The 22,166-nt window shown below is 39.4% G+C and overlaps 1 protein-coding gene across 4 annotated transcripts in view; it reads right to left on the reverse strand.

Moving 5' to 3' along the window:
- Window positions 1–22,166, reverse strand: part of ESRRG (estrogen related receptor gamma) — a 695,806-nt gene that overhangs the window by 488,377 nt on the left and 185,263 nt on the right. Inside the window, exon 1 of one of the 4 annotated variants that reach the window (XM_061382200.1) lies at window positions 15,611–16,392. The exons of the other annotated variants lie outside the window; for them this stretch is intronic. The gene's annotated coding sequence lies outside the window, so the exon portion shown is untranslated. Of the gene's footprint in view, window positions 1–15,610; window positions 16,393–22,166 lie in introns of those variants that run through there. 4 annotated transcript variants of the gene reach the window in all.

Genomic DNA, 22,166 nt, shown 5'->3' on the forward strand with positions numbered 1-22,166 from the left:
ATCAATGAAAATTCAAACTAACATTTACACTGTAGTTACAGTCTTGGGAACAGCTTCTTTTGACCTCACATGTAGCGCTTATCTCTGAGCAGAGGCTTTCAACTCAGGATCTTCTTACTGTGACCACCCCTACTTGCAGAGGAAGCCCAGATCAGTGGGCAGTGGGACACTGGTCTCGGAGTCTTGGGGAGGAAGAGTTACTGCCTTAGTCACTACACTCCCTTTCAGACATGCACAAGACCTTAGGAGCTGTTGCAAGAAGAGGAAAGATGGATGCCTAAGTGCTTCTAGGATTCCTGATAGAAGAATTTGGAGTCTTCCGAACCCAATGGGAGCTAACTGTCCATGGCCAATTGGGGTCTTGTTATTTAGGAGTTCTTGAAAGGTAGGGGTGAAGGAGGAATTAGAACCTAGCTCTTTGATCACTTTTCCCCCTCCCCCAGTTTTTGCATACTTTTGCCATAAATCTTTCATGCCCCACTCTGTCCCATTCAGGGATTGGTAATGAGGGAAGATGGATGGGCATTGGAAGGGTATGTGGAATTTATTCACATTACCTCAATGGTCTCCTCTTACTACAAAATGTAATATACATATCCCCAGATTAATTTCATTCTAAATAGTGACAACCAACCCAGGTGGAAGATTTCTTCTTCAGTATTGCAGATAATGTACTAAAGAACAGAAAACAAAACTGTTGTAGACCTGAAGAAGTTGTGTCACAGTATGATTGAGATTTTTGTGGGTAATCTAGAAACTCACTACCATTTATCTCATCTTTTTCCTCATCTGCAGATAGTCTGAATTACAAACAACCAGTTTTACGATGTACAGTGGGACACTGCTATTTTATAAACTGGGTATTACCTACCCTCAATTCATTATTGAGACTGGACATATGAAGTCACAAAAAATAAATTCATTCCAGGATGAAAAACTACCAGATACACGCACATAGATTTCTGTTTTGCACAACTTTACTGGACATTCTTTCACAAAGATTATAATGTGATGGTGCCACACCATCATGACTGCACAAAGTGGGGTTGGAGGAGAAAGCATCTGAATTTCTTCCCCCCTAACCCAGAGTTTATTTTTAAAGCACAGCCAGAGAATCAAGTTACCAGTTTCCCATCACTCACAGTCACTGACCCCAAGGCAAGAGAACTTGCACCACCTCAATCCCCACCACCAGCAGCCTCTAAGTAGTAAGCTCCTTAGGAAGATGGAGAATTACCTCTCTGCCTTCTAATAGATATTCCAATACAAAGAGAAGCTATTAAGCACATAATGTTCATAAATTATGGTGGCACTACAGTGGAACCCAATGACGGCTGTCCTTGAGGAAAAGCATATTTTCAGTTCCAAAACCTAAGGAATATATCTTACTAGGACTCACCTGTAAAAAGGCTATGACAAACTTAGACAGCCTATAAAAAAGCAGAGATACCAGTTTGCTGACAAAGATCTATAGTCGAACTATGGGTTTTCCAGTAGTCACGTACGGATGTGAGGATTGCACCATAAAGAAGGCTGAGCGCCGAAGAATTGATGCTTTTGAAATTTGATGCTGCAGAAGACTCCTCAGAGTCCCAAGGAGATCAAACCAGTCAATCCTAAAGGAAATTAACCGTGAATATTCCTTGGAAGGACTGATGCTGAAGCTGATGCTCCAGTACTTTGGCCACCTGATGGGAAGACTTGACTAACTGGAAAAGCCCTGATGCTGGGAAAGATTGAAGGCAGGAGGAGAAGAGGACGACAGAGGATGAGATGGTTGGATGGATGGTACTACCAACTCAATAGACATGAGTTTGAACAAACTTTGGGATGCAGTGAAGGACAGGGAAGTCTGGCATGCTGCAGTCCATGGGGTCACAAGAGTTGGCCACAGCTGAGCGACTGAACAATAACACCTGTAACATGCTAACAGATACCAAAGCCTGGACATCATACACTTTCAAAATGTAAGTTAATGGCAGAAGTTTTTTAAAAGGGAGAACAATAATAGTTCCTTTGACTCAACTGAATATGACTTTAGTACACTGTCAGTAGTAGACGATAAGCGGAATAAATTCCAAAGCTTTCTAAACTCCCAGCCATATGTTGTTCACATCATTATAAATAAGTGTGATTGTTTGAAGATTAGTTTCAAGATTTCAAAAAAGGCAATCAGAAAAGATTATCTGTAGGACTTCCCTCGTGGTCCAGTAGCTAAGACTCAATGCTCCCAAAGTAGGGAACCTGGGTTTGATTCTTGGTCAGGGAACTAGATACCACACGCCACAACTAAGACCCGGTGCAGTCAAATAAATAAACATTAAAAAAAAAGAGAAAAGAGTATCCTGGGAAGGCATAGGATGCACATCTTTGGGGACAAAGATGACTTCAGCACCCCAACCTCCCCATCAAGTTTGCTATAATTAAAAGAGAAACAGGGAACAATATAGTCAACATAGTATTTTTAAATGACCCTTGAAAGGAAGAGTAGGCCAGAGACTGGTATAGTTTTGAGAATGGATAATAGCCCACCAATGTAGATATAGCTTTTTCACTGATGGATACAACATAAGGCTTTTCTCCAGTAAAGATGAACTCCAATTTAAGACTTCCAGATTTAGATCTCCCAGTAGTTGCCACTGTGTAGTTCAGTTCAGTTCAGTTCAGTTGCTCAGTCATGTCCTACTCTTTGCAACCCCATGAATCACAGCACACCAGGCCTCCCTGTCCATCACCAACTCCCAGAGTTCACTCAGACTCACAGCCATCGAGTCAGTGATGCCATCCAGCCATCTTATCCTCTGTCGTCCCCTTCTCCTCCTGCCCCCAATCCCTCCCAGCATCAGAGTCTTTTCCAATGAGTCAACTCTTCGAATGAGGTGGCCAAAGTATTGGAGTTTTAGCTTTAGCATCAGTCCTTCCAAAGAACACCCAGGACTGATCTCCTTCAGAATGGACTGGTTGCATCTCCTTGCAGTCCCAGGGACTCTCAGAAGTCTTCTCCAACACCACAGTTCAAAAGCATCAATTCTTCGGTGCTCAGCCTTCTTCACAGTCCAACTCTCACATCCATACATGACCACGGGAAAAACCATAGCCTTGACTAGACGGACCTTTGTTGGCAAAGTAATGTCTCTGCTTTTGAATATGCTATCTAGGTTGGTCATAACTTTCCTTCCAAGGAGTAAGCGTCTTTTAATTTCATGGCTGCAATCACCATCTGCAGTGATTTTGGAGCCCAAAAAAATAAAGTCTGACACTGTTTCCACTGTTTCCCCATCTGTTTGCATGAAGTGATGGGACCAGATGCCATGATTTTTGTTTTCTGAATGTTGAGCTTTAAGCCAACTTTTTCACTCTCCTCTTTCACTTTCATCAAGAGGCTTTTTAGTTCCTCTTCACTTTCTGCCATAAGGGTGGTGTCATCCACATATCTGAAATTATTGATATTTCTCCTGGCAATCTTGATTCCAGCTTGTGCTTCTTCCAGCCCAGCGTTTCTCATGATGTACTCTGCATAGAGGTTAAATAAGCAGGGTGACAATATACAGCCTTGACGTACACATTTTCCTATTTGGAACCGGTTTGTTGTTCCATGTCCAGTTCTAACTGTTGCTTCCTGACTGCATATAGGTTTCTCAAGAGGCAGGTCAGGTGGTCTGGTATTCCCATCTCTTTCAGAATTTTCCACAGTTTTTTGTGATCCACACAGTCAAAGGCTTTGGCATAGTCAATAAAGCAGAAATAGATGTTTTTCTGGAACTCTCTTGCTTTTTCCATGATCGAGCGGATGTTGGCAATTTGATCTCTGGTTCCTCTGCCTTTTCTAAAACCAGCTTGAACATCAGGAAGTTCACAGTTCATGTATTGCTGAAGCCTGGCTTGGAGAATTTTGAGCATTACTTTCCTAGCATGTGAGATGAGTGCAATTGTGCGGTAGTTTGAGCATTCTTTGGCATTGCCTTTCTTTGGGATTGGAATGAAAACTGACCTTTTCCAGTTCTGTGGCCACTGCTGAGTTTTGCAAATTTGCTGGCATATTGAGTGTAGCACTTTCACAGCATCATCTTCCAGGATTTGAAATAGCTCAACTGGAATTCCATCACCTCCATTAGCTTTGTTTGTAGTAATGCTTTCTAAGGCCCACTTGACTTCACATTCCAGGATGTCTGGCTCTAGGTCAGTGATCACACCATCGTGATTATCTGGGTCATGAAGATCTTTTTTGTACAGTTCTTCTGTGTATTCTTGCCACCTCTTGTTAATATCTCCTGCTTCTGTTAGGTCCATACCATTTCTGTCCTTTATTGTGCCCATCTTTGCATGAAATGTTTCCTTGGTATCTCTAATTTTCTTGAAGAGATCTCTAGTATTTCCCATTCTGTTGTTTTCCTCTATTTCTTTGCATTGATAGCTGAGGAAGGCTTTCTTATCTCTCCTTGCTATTCTTTGGAACTCTGCATTCAGATGCTTATAGCTTTCCTTTTCTCCTTTGCTTTTCACCTCTCTTCTTTTCACAGCTATTTGTAAGGCCTCCCCAGACACCCATTCTTCTTTTTTGCATTTCTTTTCCATGGAGATGGTCTTGATCCCTGTCTCCTGTACAATGTCAGGAACCTCCCTCCATAGTTCATCAGGCACTCTATCTCCTAAATCCAATAATATTGGCTAGCTTCTGATGTCATTTCTGAAGGAGATTGCTCTTCTATAAGAAAGACAAGGCATTTAAAAAATAAGTGGCCAAGATCCTCGATTCTAGCACATTTCTAACCATTTTTCTTGCACTTTAACCATGCAAACATGGAAAGTCAGAAAGGGAAAGGAACAAGAACAAGCAGCAGGAGAGAATAAAGGTAAAAAACTAAGAGAAAAGAAAAATAATGGAAGGAAAGAGGAAGGTTAAACATGAGTGAGCACACAGTTCATTCACTCAAACCTGGAGTACTCAGGACAGTCAAATTCAAATAGAGGGCAAACTTGGTTTATCACTCCTTTCCCTGAAGGATGCAAGAATGCCACTGCTGGCAGAGATCCTGGAGATGGTCTACTCCAAAGCCCTCATGTCATCAGTGAGGACAATGAGGCCCTAGAAGGGAAAGTAACTTCAAAGTCAGAGCAGGAAGCCAGGTTCACTGTGGACCAGTCTAAGGGTCTACCAACCACAGCCACGTGAAAGCAGTAAAGGCCCGTCCTAGTCATGCACGCATGCTGTTGCTCAGTCATGTCTGACTGTTTTAGACCCCGTGGACTGTAGCCCGCTGGGCTTCTCCGTCCACAGAATTTCCCAGGCAAGAATATTGGAGTGGGTTGCCATTTGCTCTTCCAGGAGATCTTCCCAACCCAGGAATCAAACCAGCATCTCTTGGGTCGCCTGCACTGCAGGTGGATTCTTTACCACCTGGGAAGCCCTTTCCCAATCACAGACAATCACTAATGATCCCAGGAGTGAAGAAAGATGGAGATGCCCTTCTCTCTCTGGGGGGAAAAACACAGATCAGCTCACAGAATTTAAACGCACAGGAAGAGCCGGAATTGGGCACGGCCACAGCCGACCCAGCTTCGGGGGTAATCTGGCCCGTGGAGGCAGCACACTCTGAATTCAGAAAGCTCCAAGTCCAATTTCTTACATTCCCAACAAACCGTCTCTGGTGGTGATTATGCCGTAACATTTCTGATGATTAATTAAGAGACTTTCATTACATCACTTGGCTTGTAATTAACAGCTCCCCCTGTCTTTAATAAAATAGATGGCATGATATAAAATAAACAAGGGGGACCAAGTGATAGGTAAACCCTAAGCCGAGATGATATCACCCTCCTCTTCTGTCAGGATGGAGGTGAAGAAGCAAAAGGCTATGGAAAAGATGAGTGGGGTGTGCTCAAGAGGGAGATGGGGGGGAGAAGGCAGGCATTTGCTCAATCAGTATCTATTTTCAGAATTTCCTTCAAGCTGGCTCGGACTGAGAGTCATCAATTATTTAAAAGATGTAACATGATGCTTCCTTTGTTGAGGCAAATCTGCAAGCAGACCCCGAGAGAAAATAAAAAATGAATTAGGCAGAATGTATTAGTCTGCTTGAAGAAAACAAAGATTTAGCTATTGGGACTCGCTCTTCTTAGAAACAGTTCAAATTTGTCTCCAAAATTCACAAACCTTTTTTCTCCCTCTCCTTACCTATTTATTTATTATTTTCTACAGTAGATCACACAAAAGGGGGCATGAATCATTTCCTAAACTTCTCCTTTCTTTTCAGATTCAGCTTGATGTATTGTCTTCATTTAAATTACAAATACACTAATCTGAAACACTGTTTACCAAGCAGCATTTTAAATGAAAGATACAAGAAATTGCATCACTCACATTTTAAAAATGACTTTAGACTTCGGACCTCATAAAAAACAGCCGACAGTGTTCTCTGTCTTGGCTGCTATATTTCAGTCTAGCTAATGAAATTCAATTAGTGAGCTTTGTACTTAGGACATTATGATTCTGATGGCTGGTCTGATCAAAACTGGTGTGCCAAGCCCTAGTTCTGTTTTCTGGCAGACCACAGTTAAAAGGAAAATTCAATAGGGTAGATTGGCATGGGGAAAGTTAGTTTCAGAGGAACTCACTTCTCACCATCATTAAAAAAATATGGGAGGAGAGCTGTTCCTTAGAAGGGTTTTATTATTTACTAATCAAATGGACTAACTTTTTGAAAAACCTCAATACCTAAGTCTGTCATTATCAGTGTTAGTCTTTTAAAAACAGCAACTGACCTAAAATAAACCAGTAACCAACTAAAATCAATAAATCACAGATTTAATCCGTTTTTAGGTTTGGATCTGCCTGAGCTTGTGTTACAAACAAAAAGTACAAATACTGGACTCTTAGTGATGTCTTTATGTTAATTTTGTTCTTGTTCAGTCATTAAGTAGTATCCGATTCTTTGTGACCCCATGGATGGTAGCCCACCATGTTCCTCTGTCCTTGAGATTTATCCAGGCAAGAATCCTGGAGTGGGTTGCCATTTCCTTCTCCAGGGGATCTTCCTTAGCTAGGGATTGAACCCATGTCCCCTGCATTGACAGGGGGATTCTGTACCACTGAGCCACCAGGGAAGCCCAATGTCTTTTACAGGCCTTCCCAATTAAAGCAATAAGCATCACCCACAGGAAACCTTGAGCCTTTACACTGAAGATTCAGATTACACCATCAGTTCAAGAGGAGCTGTGCCTTTAACACCTGAAAGAATTTAACACTTGAAAACAGATACGCACTTAGCAAAAACCACTGGGCTGAAGCCTAGTACATTACACATCTTGATCCTCTACCTGGACCATTGGCCTTTGATTCAAGGGTACCACGTCTGCATGGATCAGGTTGAATGGCAAGACACAATCTAACTCATCATTATATGGCCCGATTCTTCGGACAGCAAAAGCAGACAAGCAAAAATGGAAATTTCAGATGGACATATAGCCTTTGGTCTGTTAATAACAATCCTAGTTAACTAGACAATTGAGACCTGAGCATCTATTTCATTTTCAAAGTTGTTTTCTTAAAACACAAACCAGGTCGTACCGGTTCTTTGCTTCTCTCACAGGGAATGACACCCCTGTCCAACTCGTGATAGACAGAAACCAAAAGAGCCATCCTTGGCATCTCTTCTGCGTCATCACGTCTTTCCCTCTTTCTGGAAAACAATTACGGGAACAGTCATCTGAAATTCCAGAAGTGGAATCTGACTTCTTGGTCCACTCCTTGGAAAGCTGTTCTAGAAGCTTTTGGTTTTACCTGGGAGTGACCCAGGATTGAGTACAGATACTCAGCCTGGACTTCTTGTACCCTTGGTGCTATTTTTCTCTGACTCAAAAATTGTACATCCCTCATCTGTTCTTGATAGGAATATATCATATAGATATTTTTTGATGATACATCCATTTGGAAGTAAACTTTTTCTTGTGTCAAATGCAAAAGGGAAAATGCACATTCACTTCCTTCCCACAAATGGGCTGCCTCTGATGTGTTTTCTCAGAATTCATTAGTAAAATGCCTTGCTAGACTGTCTTGCTCCAGCTTGCTAGAGCAGAGTCTGCGCCTCTCTTCTCAAATCCACATTGACTGACTTCACATTGGTAACTTGAAATCACACTGCGGCAGGAGTATTTACATCAAGGAAATCACTGTCAGAACTCAGGTATTTTTACACTATGGTTACCAAAGGGAAAAGGTGAGAGGAGGGATAAATCAAGAGTCTGGGATTAACATATACACACTGCTGCTGCTGCTGCTGCTGCTAAGTCGCGTCAGTCATGTCCGACTCTGTGTGACCCCATAGACCGCAGCCCACCAGGCTCTGCCATCCCCAGGATTCTCCAGGCAAGAACACTGGAGTGGGTTGCCATTTCCTTCTCCAATGCATGAAAGTGAAAAGTGAAAGTGAAGTTGCTCAGTCGTGTCCGACTCTGAGCGACCCCATGGACTGCAGCCAACCAGGCTCCTCCGTCCATGGGATTTTCCAGGCAGAAGTACTGGAGTGGGGTGCCATTGCCTTCTCCAATATACACACTACTGTATATAAAATGGGCTTCCCAGGTGGCTCAGTGGTAAAGACTCTGCTTGACACTACAGAGGATGCAGATTCAATCCCTTAGGTTGGGAAGACCCTCTGGAGAAGGAAATGGCAATCCACTCCAGTATTCTCGCCTGGGAAACCCCACAGACAGAGGAGCCTGGTGGGCTGCAGTCCCTGGGGTCGCAGAGTCAGACACAATTTAGCGACTAAATAACAGTATATAAAGTAGATAATCAAGAAGGCCCTACTGTATAGCACAGGGAAATCTACTCAATACTCTGTAATAACCTATACAGGAAAAAAAAAATCTGAAAAAAAAATGGGTTTATGTACAACTGAGTCACTTTGCTGTACACCTAAAACTAACACAATATTGTAAATCAATTACACTCCAATATAAAATTTTTTAAAAATCAGGTGTTTTTTCATCCCCTTCCCTCACAGATAGTTTACCAGCACATCGCTGGAAAAGGCTTTAATTCAGTTTTCTTCTTCTCAAATAAAAGGTACTATAGAGTGTTTTGCATCGACACCCATCCTTTTTCTTCTCTTTCCCTCTTTTGGGGGGGACGCTAGTCAGAAGTTCACCACCTCTTATTCCTTGGCTCCAGGCTTGACCATCTTTCCCAGCCACTCTTGCAGGTAGGTGTGGTCAGGTGATTGAGTTTCCTTCCATGGACAGAGACCAAAAGTGACAGAAGCCTCTCCATACTTGGGTTGTAAGCCACCCCCACAAATACATTCCACGGTTTTCCCCTTTCACGGGCTTCTGTAGATGCTCTGGGCAACCCTGGATGCCACTCATCGAAGAAAGAGAGCAATGGGATAAGAAGACATCAACCTTCAAATCTGTTCTGGAAAGAGACTTACCCCATTCGGGAATACCCATTGTGAACTTCAAATGTGAGAAAACAGTAAAGTTTTTTTGTTTGAACAGTTTACTGTTTGAGAGTTTGTTTGATTCACCAGTCACCATGACTATAGCTGAGTATTCGTTCTCCTCTTCTTTCAACCACTGTCTTTCCTCCCCCAGCTGATGTGATAAATCCAGGGATGAGGACTGATCAAGGCTGGGAAGACTGGAATAGGAGCCCTAATATATAATACTGACTTCTCACGCAGAATTTTTGTTTCACTTAAGAGTTTTGAGTTCTATGTGTTGTTCATGTCAATAGTCATTAGCCAGAAATCTGTGTTATTTCCATATGTTTGTGGTACCGTGTGTAGCTCATTCTTTCTCCCTTTAGTGATGTCATCTAAATAAAGTGTTCCAATTTATAATCATATCCACATCAGATATATATGAGGAGTTCAATCCATATGCCCTATGTCTTGTCAAGGAAATTAACTATAAAGGTATTGATATTATACAATTAATATGAGGGCTCTTCACATATTTAATTTCCCCCTGACCTGACTTTCTTCACTCATTGTGAACAAAAAGTATGAATTCATTATTTGCAAATAGTCTGGATTGCTTAATGTATTCTAGAAGGAACGAAGAGTACACATACATGTAGTCAAGCACGCATGTTTCTGTCCCTATAGGGGGCAAAAATAGTAATTAAGGTAAAGATAAGGAACCATTCTAAGTTGTCAACCATGTAGGCTTAGTGGAACTCTAAATGTATTTTTAGTTCATATTTGTGTATTTAAGGTTTTCTCTTTCTATAACACTCAAGGTAAGAAAAAAAAAAAAGAAGGGAGGGAGGGAGAGAAAAATAGAGAAACCAAAAAAAATTGTTTCAATCTCTCCATATTATTTACTATATAAAGCATCACACATTTTCCTCCTTGCAAGCCTGCATAAAGAGTCTATTTGGGAGTGTTTGGAATTGTTGTGTTTTTAAAAATTTAACAATCATAGCTCTGAAGCTTAATCACTTGTATGTGTTACAAGACCAGATGGTTCAAGTGGGTGTTTGTTTACAAGCTCTTTGTATAAGGTTTTTAGCTGCTTCTTAGTCCAAAGCTGGATATTTCAACTAACCAAGAAGGCAATGAGGAATGAGAAGAGACTGGATTTCACAGATCCCTGGACTATTAGACTTCACTCCACTATGGTCCTGAGCACCTGTACAAGGCAGGGTTTAGGGCCTAAGAAATAATAACATTTGCACGCCACGCTCTGAGTTCTTCATGGACCTCGGACAGGCTCTAGAGGAAGAAGGCATCTACCCTGGGCTCAGCGCTGCTGGCTGCTGGCAGTGGACACCAGAGAAGAACAGAGCACCCTGCCTTCCTAACATTTTAACTACCCTCAAGCTCTAGAATTTAAGATGTTTCCTGTTTTAACTGGCTTCGAGAACTGAGCTGTTTGACCAGTCTCATCCTCCTCCAGCTTTCTCCTTCCTGATGTGGATGAAAGGAGAGAAAGACAACTTTCTTGGTGGCTGCCCCATTCTCTGTTTCCTCTGTACGAACCACACAGCCAACATTGGCAAACGTGCAAAGGATGCAGGTTTCTTTACCGCAAAATAAGTCCAATAACATTAAAGTTTCCTTAGAAGAGAATGAAAAGTTTCATCAAGGAACAAACTTTATTGGCTTTGAAAAGATGAACATGTACTTCTTGTTTTCTGGATGAGAAAATCCCCTTATAGTTCACTGTCTACTCTGGGGCTCACCTTCTCTCAACAGAAAGAAGGCAGTCAATACTTCCTTATTTTCATTCTTAATAAGATTAATGATGTTCAGCACAGTTAGCCCACCTAGAATTAATATCTTACAACACGAGCTATCTGTCCTTCATGGGTTCCCCAAACTGGTATCCTTCCTGTGACCACCCAATCAGTTCCAAGAAATAAGATATTAGAGCAAAAGGGGCAAGATATTAAGTTCCAAGAAATTTTCAGTTCCAAGAAATAAGATATTAGAGCAAAAGGGTACAGGGATATCTTAGCATTTCAGTGAACTTCTATCCTTTTGTACAATCAACTAGCAAGAAATTATATCCCAACAAAAATGGGTTTGATCATTATCATTTCAGGCATTTGATTCCTCTTGTTTATTAGTTTGGGGGATAGATCTTTTCCATAACTTCTTTGGATTAACTCAGCAAAATGGGACATCATTTAACTGCATCTTTAGGATAAGGCTTGAGAAGGGAATGGCAACTTACTCCAGTATTCTTGCCTAGGGAATTCCATGGACAGAGGAGCCTGGTAGGCTATATAGTCCATGGAGTCACAGAGTTGAACACGACTGAGTGACTAATACTTTCACTTTCACTTTAGGATAAGGAATGCACATCATTTATTATTCATTCTCCAAAGAGCCACACAATATTTTGCACATAGCTGGTGGTATCACTGACTCGATGGACGTGAGTCTGAGTGAACTCCGGGAGTTGGTGATGGACAGGAAGGCCTGGCGTGCTGCGATTCATGGGGTCGCAAAGAGTCGGACACAACTGAGCGACTGAACTGAACTGAGTGTTCCAGAAAAGGATGTTGAATGAATGAAGGAATAAATTACTAGCATTGATTATTCTCTTCCAATCTTAATGAATGCAAAGCTTACTTTAATACATGTCATTAGCCTTGGCAAAGTAAAGTCAGGAATACCTAGATAAATGAGCATATTTATGACATGTGACTGTTTTGCCTTCTGAAGACAACTCTTAAGAAAGAGCATTTTCCCCAAACAAACAAAAAAGAACCAACTGATATTTTAGAAGAGAATATGAAGTATGATTTTTCTCTCAACACTTGATAATCATTTGCTTATAAAACTAACAAAAAAGACACACATTGAATCAGGGATGTCTAAGTGATCTCAGAAATAGGATCATCTGTCCCTATAACAGGACAGCATGAATCAAACAAATATGTTCCAGATTCTTCCATGTATGTATCCCGACTCTGGAGCCCAAACAAAAACCTGTCAATAAACTGTGAAATTAGAGGGAAATAAAAGAGTGTTCTCATTATTTACAACCTTTAATAAGGAGAGTGTGTATAGTCAAATTCAATTTGAAATTTTGAAATTTGAAAAATTGAAAAATTGTCTTGATTTTTTTTTGACTGTGCCAAGTGGCCTGTGAGATCTTAGTTCCCCGACCAGGGATTGAACCCAGGCCCTCAGCAGTGACAGTGTGGAGTCCTAACCACTGGACCTTCAGAGAATTATTTGTCTTGACATTTAACAAAAGAAATCAAACTTAGCACATATACTTTCTACGGTAACAATGTCCACCATAGAGTAGTTGCTATGGACTGAATGTTTATGTCCCCCTGAAAATTGTATGTTGAATCCTAATGCCCAACGTGATCGGCATGTGGCCTTTGGGGTGATTAGATTATGAGAGTGACACACATCCCCTGTGGTGGGATTAATACCTTCACAAAAGAGGCCTGAGCGCTCCCTTGTCCCTTCTTCCATGTGAAATTGCTGCAAAAGACACCATTTGGGATGAGGACCTCACTGGACACCAGATCTACTGCAGCCAGGACTGTGGACTTCCCAGCCTTCAAAACCGTGAGAACTGAATTTCTGTTATTTAAAAGCCACCTAATTTAGGGTACTTTCTGAGAGCAGTCCAAACAGACTAAAACAGTAGTCAACTTTTAACCAAAACTTGTTAAATGAATAAATGTATATAGCAGCCAATTCTGTATCATAGTAAAGATGTGGCTTGGGTAGAGAAAGTTAAACCCAAACTCAACTTCTGATTTGCTAAAAATCCTTCCCTTTTTAGCACAATCATTATTTATTCTTATTTGTGACATAAAATGAATGGGCACTTGAAATAAGAATGTTTAAAACCAAGATGGGATTTTCCAAAATGCATCACTTCCTAATCACACTACTATATATTTGTCTTATCTATGTTTTTCAAAAAGATTATGACTATCGTATCTGGTAGCAGAAATACTATATGGCAGGTGCTACTGTGATTATAACATGAAAGTATCTAGGTAGGATATTTCACACCACAGAAATTGGCAAATTCTACAGTTTAGGATTTGATTTACTGTTTGGTTTACCGTCTTGTCTTCAGAAATGATGGATAAAATGTAAATAAAGTAAATTAAATTAGTAAAATAAAATGCCCTTTCACATTAAAAAAAGATGTGATTTTCCTTTCATTATATCCCTCTAAACATCCTGGGAAAATCTAGCTAGGCTTCTGCACACATAGAACTACTCTTCTGCAGACTGAAGGGGAGCAGAAACACCAGCAGTAGCTATGAAATATCACTGGTGGTCACTATTCATGTTTTATATACTGTCAGCAGCAACATGGTCATTTAGCATCAGACATAGTTATCCAGGCACTTAGATGATGCAGCAAGTGTCAATACTGAGGATACTATTTATAGCCCAATAAACTATCCTTTGAACAATATTAGTAACATTAAGCTTAGGTAGCACTCAAAGTACTAATGCCTTAATATAGATATATTGCTATAAGCATAGTTTACAGCATGGAACATAAACACAAATCCAGTGACACTAATAAATCACTTTCTTGACTGCTTAAAAATGTACTGCCAAAATGGGCTTTATGCATTACACAATGGAGCAGAAGGCAGCGATATATATTTAAATTTTCCATTTTTAAGCTGTCACTCAAAAACTTTTCATCCTTTTTTTAGCTTATTGATCTTACCGGCTTGTGATAACTGCTTCAACTGCTTGGTTGAGCTGTTTTTAGCTTCTGCTTCTTTTTAATAAGAACTAAATCAGGAATCATAAAATGCTACTAATTTAGCATATTTCAATAGAGATGGAAGTTACAAACAGCACGAAAATAGTGCGATTCTCATGTCTTATTGCCCTAGAATCCCAGATTTAATTACCATGTGGTACAGTATAATGAAGGGGATAGTGATGCTATGTATCACTATATACACACTGAAAATAAAACTTGTATTAAATATGCTAAAATAGTTGCTCCAGGTTTCCTGATCCCTTCAATTAAATATTTTTTCACATGAATGAATTATATGTGTGTATATATATATAAGTTTTTAATTGTTGTTGTATATAGAATAGATTCTGTGCTATTATTTCCTTTCTTTTTGGTTCATTTACAAAGAAAACTCCATTCTTAAGGTTTTTGGTATTCCTTACCTTACAATATATTGTATTGGCCAAAAAGTTCATTCAGGTTTTTCCATGAGATCTTATGGAAAAACCCAAATGATCTTCTTGGCCAACCCAACACATCTGGCACCAAAACAACCAAAATATCATCAGCAGAACAGCTGAACTGATTACCTGATCAACCAGCTTGCATCATCCCCTCCACACCGTGCATGCTCTTCAGCTTGGAGTGGCAAGCTGTTAACCACAGTCAGAAAACGTCTCAAGGCTGATTTTGGATCAGAACCTTGTCCTCTCAGACCTGTGTCTGCTCTCAAAGGAGACTGTCTCTGAACTCTGCAGCAAACTGTACTTCGCTTCTCCCCTCACTGCTAGCCCCAAAGTTCAGGGCTCAGTATGGAAGAAAGAGTGGTCCTCATAGCTCATTGCCCTTATTTTGCAAATGGCTGCATGGAATGCGGAAGCCACAGACCCCCAAGGCCCGATCCATAAGAAATATCCCCGTGACCAGTATACTGTGTGGTTGTGGTCATGGCTCTGAGTACGGCCCTGAATCTCACCCACTCAGATAGGACAAAGCACTGGATTTGCTCACAGTGCAAATCCCATCACACCTTCCCCTGACGTCCTCCCCAGAAGCGGCAACAGCAGCAACTATTAGGCAGCCATGAAGTTTATTTTCAGAGGCAAGAGCAGCTGGATTTTAGTTACTAACATTATATCTAGCTTCTGAGAGAACCTTGAGAGCATGCAAAAATAGCCAGATTAGTTTAAAAACTACAGATGAGTGAAGGGAAGGCTTTTCTTTCAGCGTATTTAAAATCATTAAAACTCTTCCATAAATAGTTCTTGCTCACTTGACAGCTCCTAATGTCAATAATGTTAAGCTTCCTGCATCATTTCAAACTGAGCCCCCAGTTCGTTCCTGGCACAGCTTTGGTGCCAGCTTTCTAGCAGGTGGCCACCACCAAGAGTCATCATGTTTCAGCAGAACTCACCATTCTGTTTCTGTATCCCTTGTTTCCACAAATGCTACCGCTTCGTTGAACAGGTCTCACAATCACACACATTGCCCCCTCTGGTTTGTGTACCATCTGTGTATGTAAATGTAAGTGGGCGGGTGCACACCCAACCAGAGGGGCACATTTTCATTCCTCTTCCACATCAATATGGTGATGAATTTCCCACTTAGAGCTTTTCTGACAGCTGGACGAAATGGTAGCTCCCGTGACCAGGGATGTCCTGACTTCTCCTTGCAGAAAGGTATTCAGCGCACGTAATAATTATCCATCCATCTCGTTCACACTAAAGGCATGGCAATGCAATTTTAGCCTTATAATCAAGACCATATGACAAAAACCCAAGGCCATTAGGGACCAATTTTGAGGATTCTCTGCAAGACCATGATTTTCCAACTGCACTTACATATGCTGAATAGTTACCTCTGCACGACCGCACCTGCTCTCATTTATGGAGCCCCTCTGTTTTCCAAAGCTATTCTTAATAATGAAATAGGGTAAAGTTTTAAAGGCTGGCTGACTTTTTTCTTCCTTCATTAATTTTTTTTTTTTCCATTTCCCTAAGCATAGTATGAAAATGCTGAGGGTGAGTTTTCTGCTCACGCCACCGACCATACTTCAGGGTCTGCTTTTCTCTCTTTCTTCTTCACTTCGCCCTCTGCCCTGACCCCTCCCATCCTTCCTCTCAGCCCTGCCTCTGATCTGAAGCCTGATCTTCCTGGCCCATAGTTGCTCCACATGGACTTCTGACCACCCCACTTCAGGTTCGGTGACACAATAATAATGATGTCTCTGAGAGAACATGATGTCATCATAAATCTAGGAGCTGTCCAGCAAAGACTCCACTCGTAAAGTAGAAAGATGGCCAGAGTTACTTTGAAATAATATAAAACATGGCTCAAATAGTCTTCCATGTCTTATATAAAAATGTTTAGAATAATGAATAAAGCCATACCCTTTGATAGATAAAGCTATAAATACTAAAAGCAATAATACGGTCTAGAATTAATGACTTATCAATTTGAGAGGCAATAGGGAAAAATATTCATTAACTAGTAAGAAGAAACACATTATAAAGCCTCCACAAAATAAAAAACGACCAAGATGCTAGATTTTACTACCATTACTTTGGACTCTCTATGTATAGACTCTGCTCAATCTTATTTTTTAATCGTTCAAGGGACAAGAAATTATCTCCAAACATCAATTAATTGTCACCTTGGTTCCTTAGCTCGTAAGAGGGCATCATATTATCTCATCTCTGGACATTTTTCTAAAATTACGAGATAATGGACCTTTTAATGCAAGTCCATCACTCATTTTTTTTTAAATTGTAAGACAGCATAGATAAATAATGCCATAAGCAATAACTCAGTATAATAACATAAAAAAAAAACTCCATACAGTCCCTCTCCATGGAAGAAGTAGTCATACATTGCAGATGGCCATGTTTGGGAAAGTTCTGTGAAGATACCCGACAAAAAATTCTTACCTCTGAATTGAGGCCATCAAAACCAATCTGTTTGTTTTGTCCAGTGCTCTGGAAATACAATTGTTATCCATCCTTCTCACTGCTTAATTTAACACAATGAATCTTGGCCTGTTCTTAGTAAACAAGGGCAGAACGTGTTGTGCAATTTCCAATATAAAACACTAAAAAGTTCCTAATTACTTGATTAAGGCATGTGGAAACAAGGGGACCATATATAAAAGGAGCCAATGATCTTGGCTTGAGCATTCCACCAGTTGAACAAAGTTCTGATTATCTAATCAGGTTCTAAATCTGTGCAGATAATGTATCATCTATAAGAGGGTATATAGTTCGTGTTAAAATATGAGCTGTTTCCTCAATTAAGGTACTTGCCAGCTGACAGGCAGAGGAGTAGTTGTGACATCTCAGTAGTGATCCCAACCTGAGTATGTGTGAAGTTAGCTGTTCCTCTGATTGTCACCTCACTGGAACTATTTGCATTGGCAACAGCATACGGAGTTGGTTCGACCTTAAATGTGCATCTCTTAAAATGCCTTCAAAAAAGCCTGCCCAGTGGTGCTGCTCTGGAAATAAAGCCATTATGTTACCTAGAAGCTAACCTGTCACAGGCTTGACAATGCGGTTACAGGCAGTAGAAAGGGCCAAATCTTTCAGGAGAAATCATATAATTTTAAAAGCTACCAAAGGTGGGTGTGAACAATTCCTGTGTCACTCATGTGCCAATCACCTATCTATCAAAAGCATTAAATCAAGGAATAAACAAAACCAAACTTTAAAGTAGAAAAGAAAAAAAAAAAAGACAGGTGGAAGCCTAGTATTCTGCAATAATCTTAAAATTATACTTTTAACCATAAAGGTGATAAAGAATTCAAGATGATGAAGACAAATTATGAAGAGCACTGTATCACTGTGATGCCAGATGAGCAACGGATAAAAGTCATTCTAAAAACTCTAGAAGTGGAAAAGGCTCTGTTAGATTTGTATATCTTTGCTCAGCTTTGGAGATACTTCTTTAATTTTGCTCTGTTCCTCACTCGTAATTAAATACTTCCTCGAGTCTCCTCTTTTGATTATTCTTCATTTCCTCATCCCTGAATTGTTAAAGAAGCTAAAACCTTGGACCTCCTTTTTATTCTACATTCACTCCCTAGGTGGTCACAGCTAGCCTCTGTAATTTTAAATACCATACATATGATGACAAACCACAAACGCATAACTTTAGCCAAAATGTTTCCTCTGAACTTCAGCCTCATCGATCCATCTTCCTACTTCCTAAACAATTCATTTGGATGTCTATCATGCATCTCAAAAGTAACATTTCCAAAATGAGTACTGATTATTCCGTGTCCTCAAATGACCGAACACCATCTCTGAGCATCCTTGCTGTTCTCTCTGTGGCAAGTTTCTTGTTCCCCACATCTGCCTACCCATTTCCTCACTTTATTTTTTAGTAACTTCTGGAATATTCTGACTACAAAGGCAACCACATCTTCCCCACTCTCTATCCCCCTTATCCAGTTTTATTTTTTCCATAATATTTAGCATTAAGATGTGATATTTTTAATTGAAGTATAGTTAATTTACAATGTTGTATTAGCTTCCAGTATAGAGCAAAATGATTCAGTTATATATATGTATGTATGTGTGTATATATTCTTTGTCATATTCTTTTCCATTTTAGTTCATTACAAGACACTGAATTTAGTTTCCTGTGCTATACAGTAGGTCTTTGTTATTTATCTATTTTATATATAGTAGTGTGTATCTGCTAATCCCAAACTTCGAATTTATCCCTACTCCCCATCTTTCCCCTTTGGTAATAAGCTTATTTTCGATGTTTGAGAGTCTGTTTCTGTCTGGTAAATAAGTTCCTTTGTACCATATTTTAAATTCCACACATAAGTGATATCATATAATATCTGTCTTTCTCTGATTTACTTCACTTAGTATTATGATCTCTAGGTTCATCCATGTTGCTGCAAATGCATTGCTTCATTCTTTTGCATGGGTAAGTAGTATTTCATTGTGTGTGTAAACATACGTAAACTTACTTTCTACTCATTTTGCTTCCTTTCCCTCCTTCCTTTTGTCCTGTTTTCTTTTCACCTTTCCTTCTTTATTTCTCTCTGTCTCTGTTTCCATTTGTTCTTTTCCTTGCTTCCCTCCCTCTTCCTTCCTTCCTTTCTTTCATTATTTATCTCCCTATACCAAAATGTAAGCTCTATCAAAACAGAGAACCTCTGTTCACTGCTATATGTCTATTCATTCCACAAGTGTGCTGTCCACTATCATATTTCAAGATCCTAAAACAAATTTTTAACTGTCAAAAGTATTGAGACAACTATGCATTTGGACTGTTTGCAAATTTAAACATGAGAATTTTTAGTCTTCTACTGTATTTGACACAACTGAGCGACTGAACTGAACTGAACTGTATTTCCTTAAAAAAAAAAAACTACAATTTTATATTTAAAAAGAAAAAAGAAACTTAAAACTAGGATTCCAAACAGAACCTAAAATCCATGACATGCTTTCATTTTTAAAAAATGAGGCTGAATAATACATAAACCAAATAGAATTTCTAGAACAAAATGAAAAATTATATATAGAGATAGATTCTATTAAGCAGAGTAATGATAGAATGGATAAATGAATCTTTGCTGACTGCTAGCCATGGGTCAGAAAATGTTAATCCTAACAAGAACCCCATGAGGGAAAATTCCCACTTTACAGAGTAGGAAATTAAGTGTTTGATCAACTTGCTGCATTTATATAGCTAATCCCAAAGCCAGGATTTAAACTGTATTATATTGTATCGGTTTGCCTAAATATACATACACATGGTGTGGGTATAAATTTAATGTGAATTAGAAACAGAACTCTACAGAAAGAAGCCTGGAATACAAAGAAGAGAAAATGTAACAATTCTCATCTCTTGGAGGCTTAACATTTTTAATATGCATATGTTTTTATACAATTATCACAATGTTGCACTTCTTAAATTTTATTTTTGTGATAGTGAATATAAAATATGCATCATGTATGTAAATTATGAAACATAATAATAAAATGAACCTTCATGAATCCCCTATCCAGCTTAAGTAATAAGCATTGCTAAAACTGGTAAAGTTATCCAGGGACCTTTTTTAATTGCACACAGCTCCATTCCTTACCAGGAATAAACACTGTCTTGAATTGTGTGCATATCATTCCTTTTGTTTTCCCTGGAAATTTTACCACAAGAATCTGTCCTTAAATAACATAATTTACTTCTAACTGATATTTCAAGATGGTGTCATATGGCATGTAGTCCTTCCTTTCCGGTTGTTTGTTGTTTTCTCATTAAATATTATTAGTATCTTTCTATGACATGTCTGGGTTGATGCACATAGCTGTGGTTCATTGATTCCATTGCTCTATCGTATTCCAATTCATGAACATGCCAAATTTACTTGTCCAGCCTTCTGCTAACTTCTTCTGCAGACATCAAAACATATTATAAAGCTACCATGAGATAATGTGTTCTTTATATGAGGACAGACAAATTAATCAATAAAGCCAAATAAATAGCTCAGAAACAGGATCACACCAGATGGAAACCTGGTATCTAACAAAAGTAAATTGCAGATCTGCAGGGAAAAGATGAACTACAGTAAATGGTGCTGATATCACTGATTGCCTTTAAAAGGAATCCTTCCTTAAACTGTCTATACACAATTGTAAATTTCATATGAGTTACAAATTGTGAAAAGAAAACTTCTAAAACGTTAAGAAGACAGTATAAGAGAATATCTTCATGACTTTCAGTTAGGAAAAAAAATATTTTTGACAACACAAAAAGTGTCAACCATCAAGAAAGACTGATAAATTCTATCTAAATGAAAGTGAGAAGATCTTTTCAACAAAGGATACCATAAAGAAAATAAATGGAGAAGTCATGATTCTCAGAAGATATTTAGGATACATTTATCTGTTTCTTATTAAGGATTTCTTTTTTAATTATACTCCAACCTTCTCTGAAATAGTCATTACTTAAATGCCTTCCTTTTATAGGTTCTTTGTTCCTTCTTAGTGCTTTGAAAATTAGGGACTCCATAAACACTGCTGACTAACAGATTTTTATTTTAGGCTGTTTTCTGCTGCAGTACATGTAAAATTTTACCTTGCTTTAAACAAAGGCTACTAACTATAGGTGGCATTGTTGTAGCATAGATCATGTTCTCAATTACCTGTATGACAGCAAAGACTGATACTAGTAAAACTTCATTTAAGTTTTTTAATTCAATTGAACCAGAAGGTCATTGACACTTCAGTAATTGCTATTGAAAACCATTTGGCTAAAAGAGAAAAACACACACATAGATACACACAAAATAAATTGTGACATAATCTGTACTACAGATTATTCATTTTAAATGGATTGTCCAGTTCTTGCTACAAGATCATTATTGCAATTATTTTACCTAATAAATTTCTTAATGATTCTGAAACAATGGTCAAACGTGACATAATTTATACAACCCAACTAAAGAAAAATTGGCAGTGCTTTTCTGGACCACAAACAGAAAGTCCAGTTTTTAAGCTGTGTTCTAGTTCTAAACTATGGAATAAACACAAAGGGATGAAAAGAAAAGAACAAGAGCGGAAGTGATTTGCAAGAAGCTGGGGGAGCAACCCTTTTGCTATAGATGGGCAGCATGCAGTGTGAGGCTCTGTGCCCAAGTGGCACTGTGTGGATGACCAGGCTGTTCCCTCCCGATCAGAGGTGTCTGGGAAAGTCTTTGACTTTTCTTGATTTCTTCTCTGTTTCCATTCCAAGAAGACAGGGTTAATATTGCTCAGTCACTCAGTCATGTCTGACTCTGCGACCCCAAGGACTGTAGCCCGCCAGGCTCCTCCTGTGTCTATGGGATTGCCCAGGCAAGAATACTGGAGTGGCTTGCCATTTCCTCCTCCAGGGGATCTTCCTGACCCAGGGATTGAACTCAGGACTCTGGCGTCTCCTGCATTGACAAGTGGATTCTTTACCACTGAGCCACCTGG

Source organism: Bos javanicus, chromosome 16 (genome assembly GCF_032452875.1).
Source record: "Bos javanicus breed banteng chromosome 16, ARS-OSU_banteng_1.0, whole genome shotgun sequence".
Classification (NCBI taxonomy): domain Eukaryota; kingdom Metazoa; phylum Chordata; class Mammalia; order Artiodactyla; family Bovidae; genus Bos; species Bos javanicus.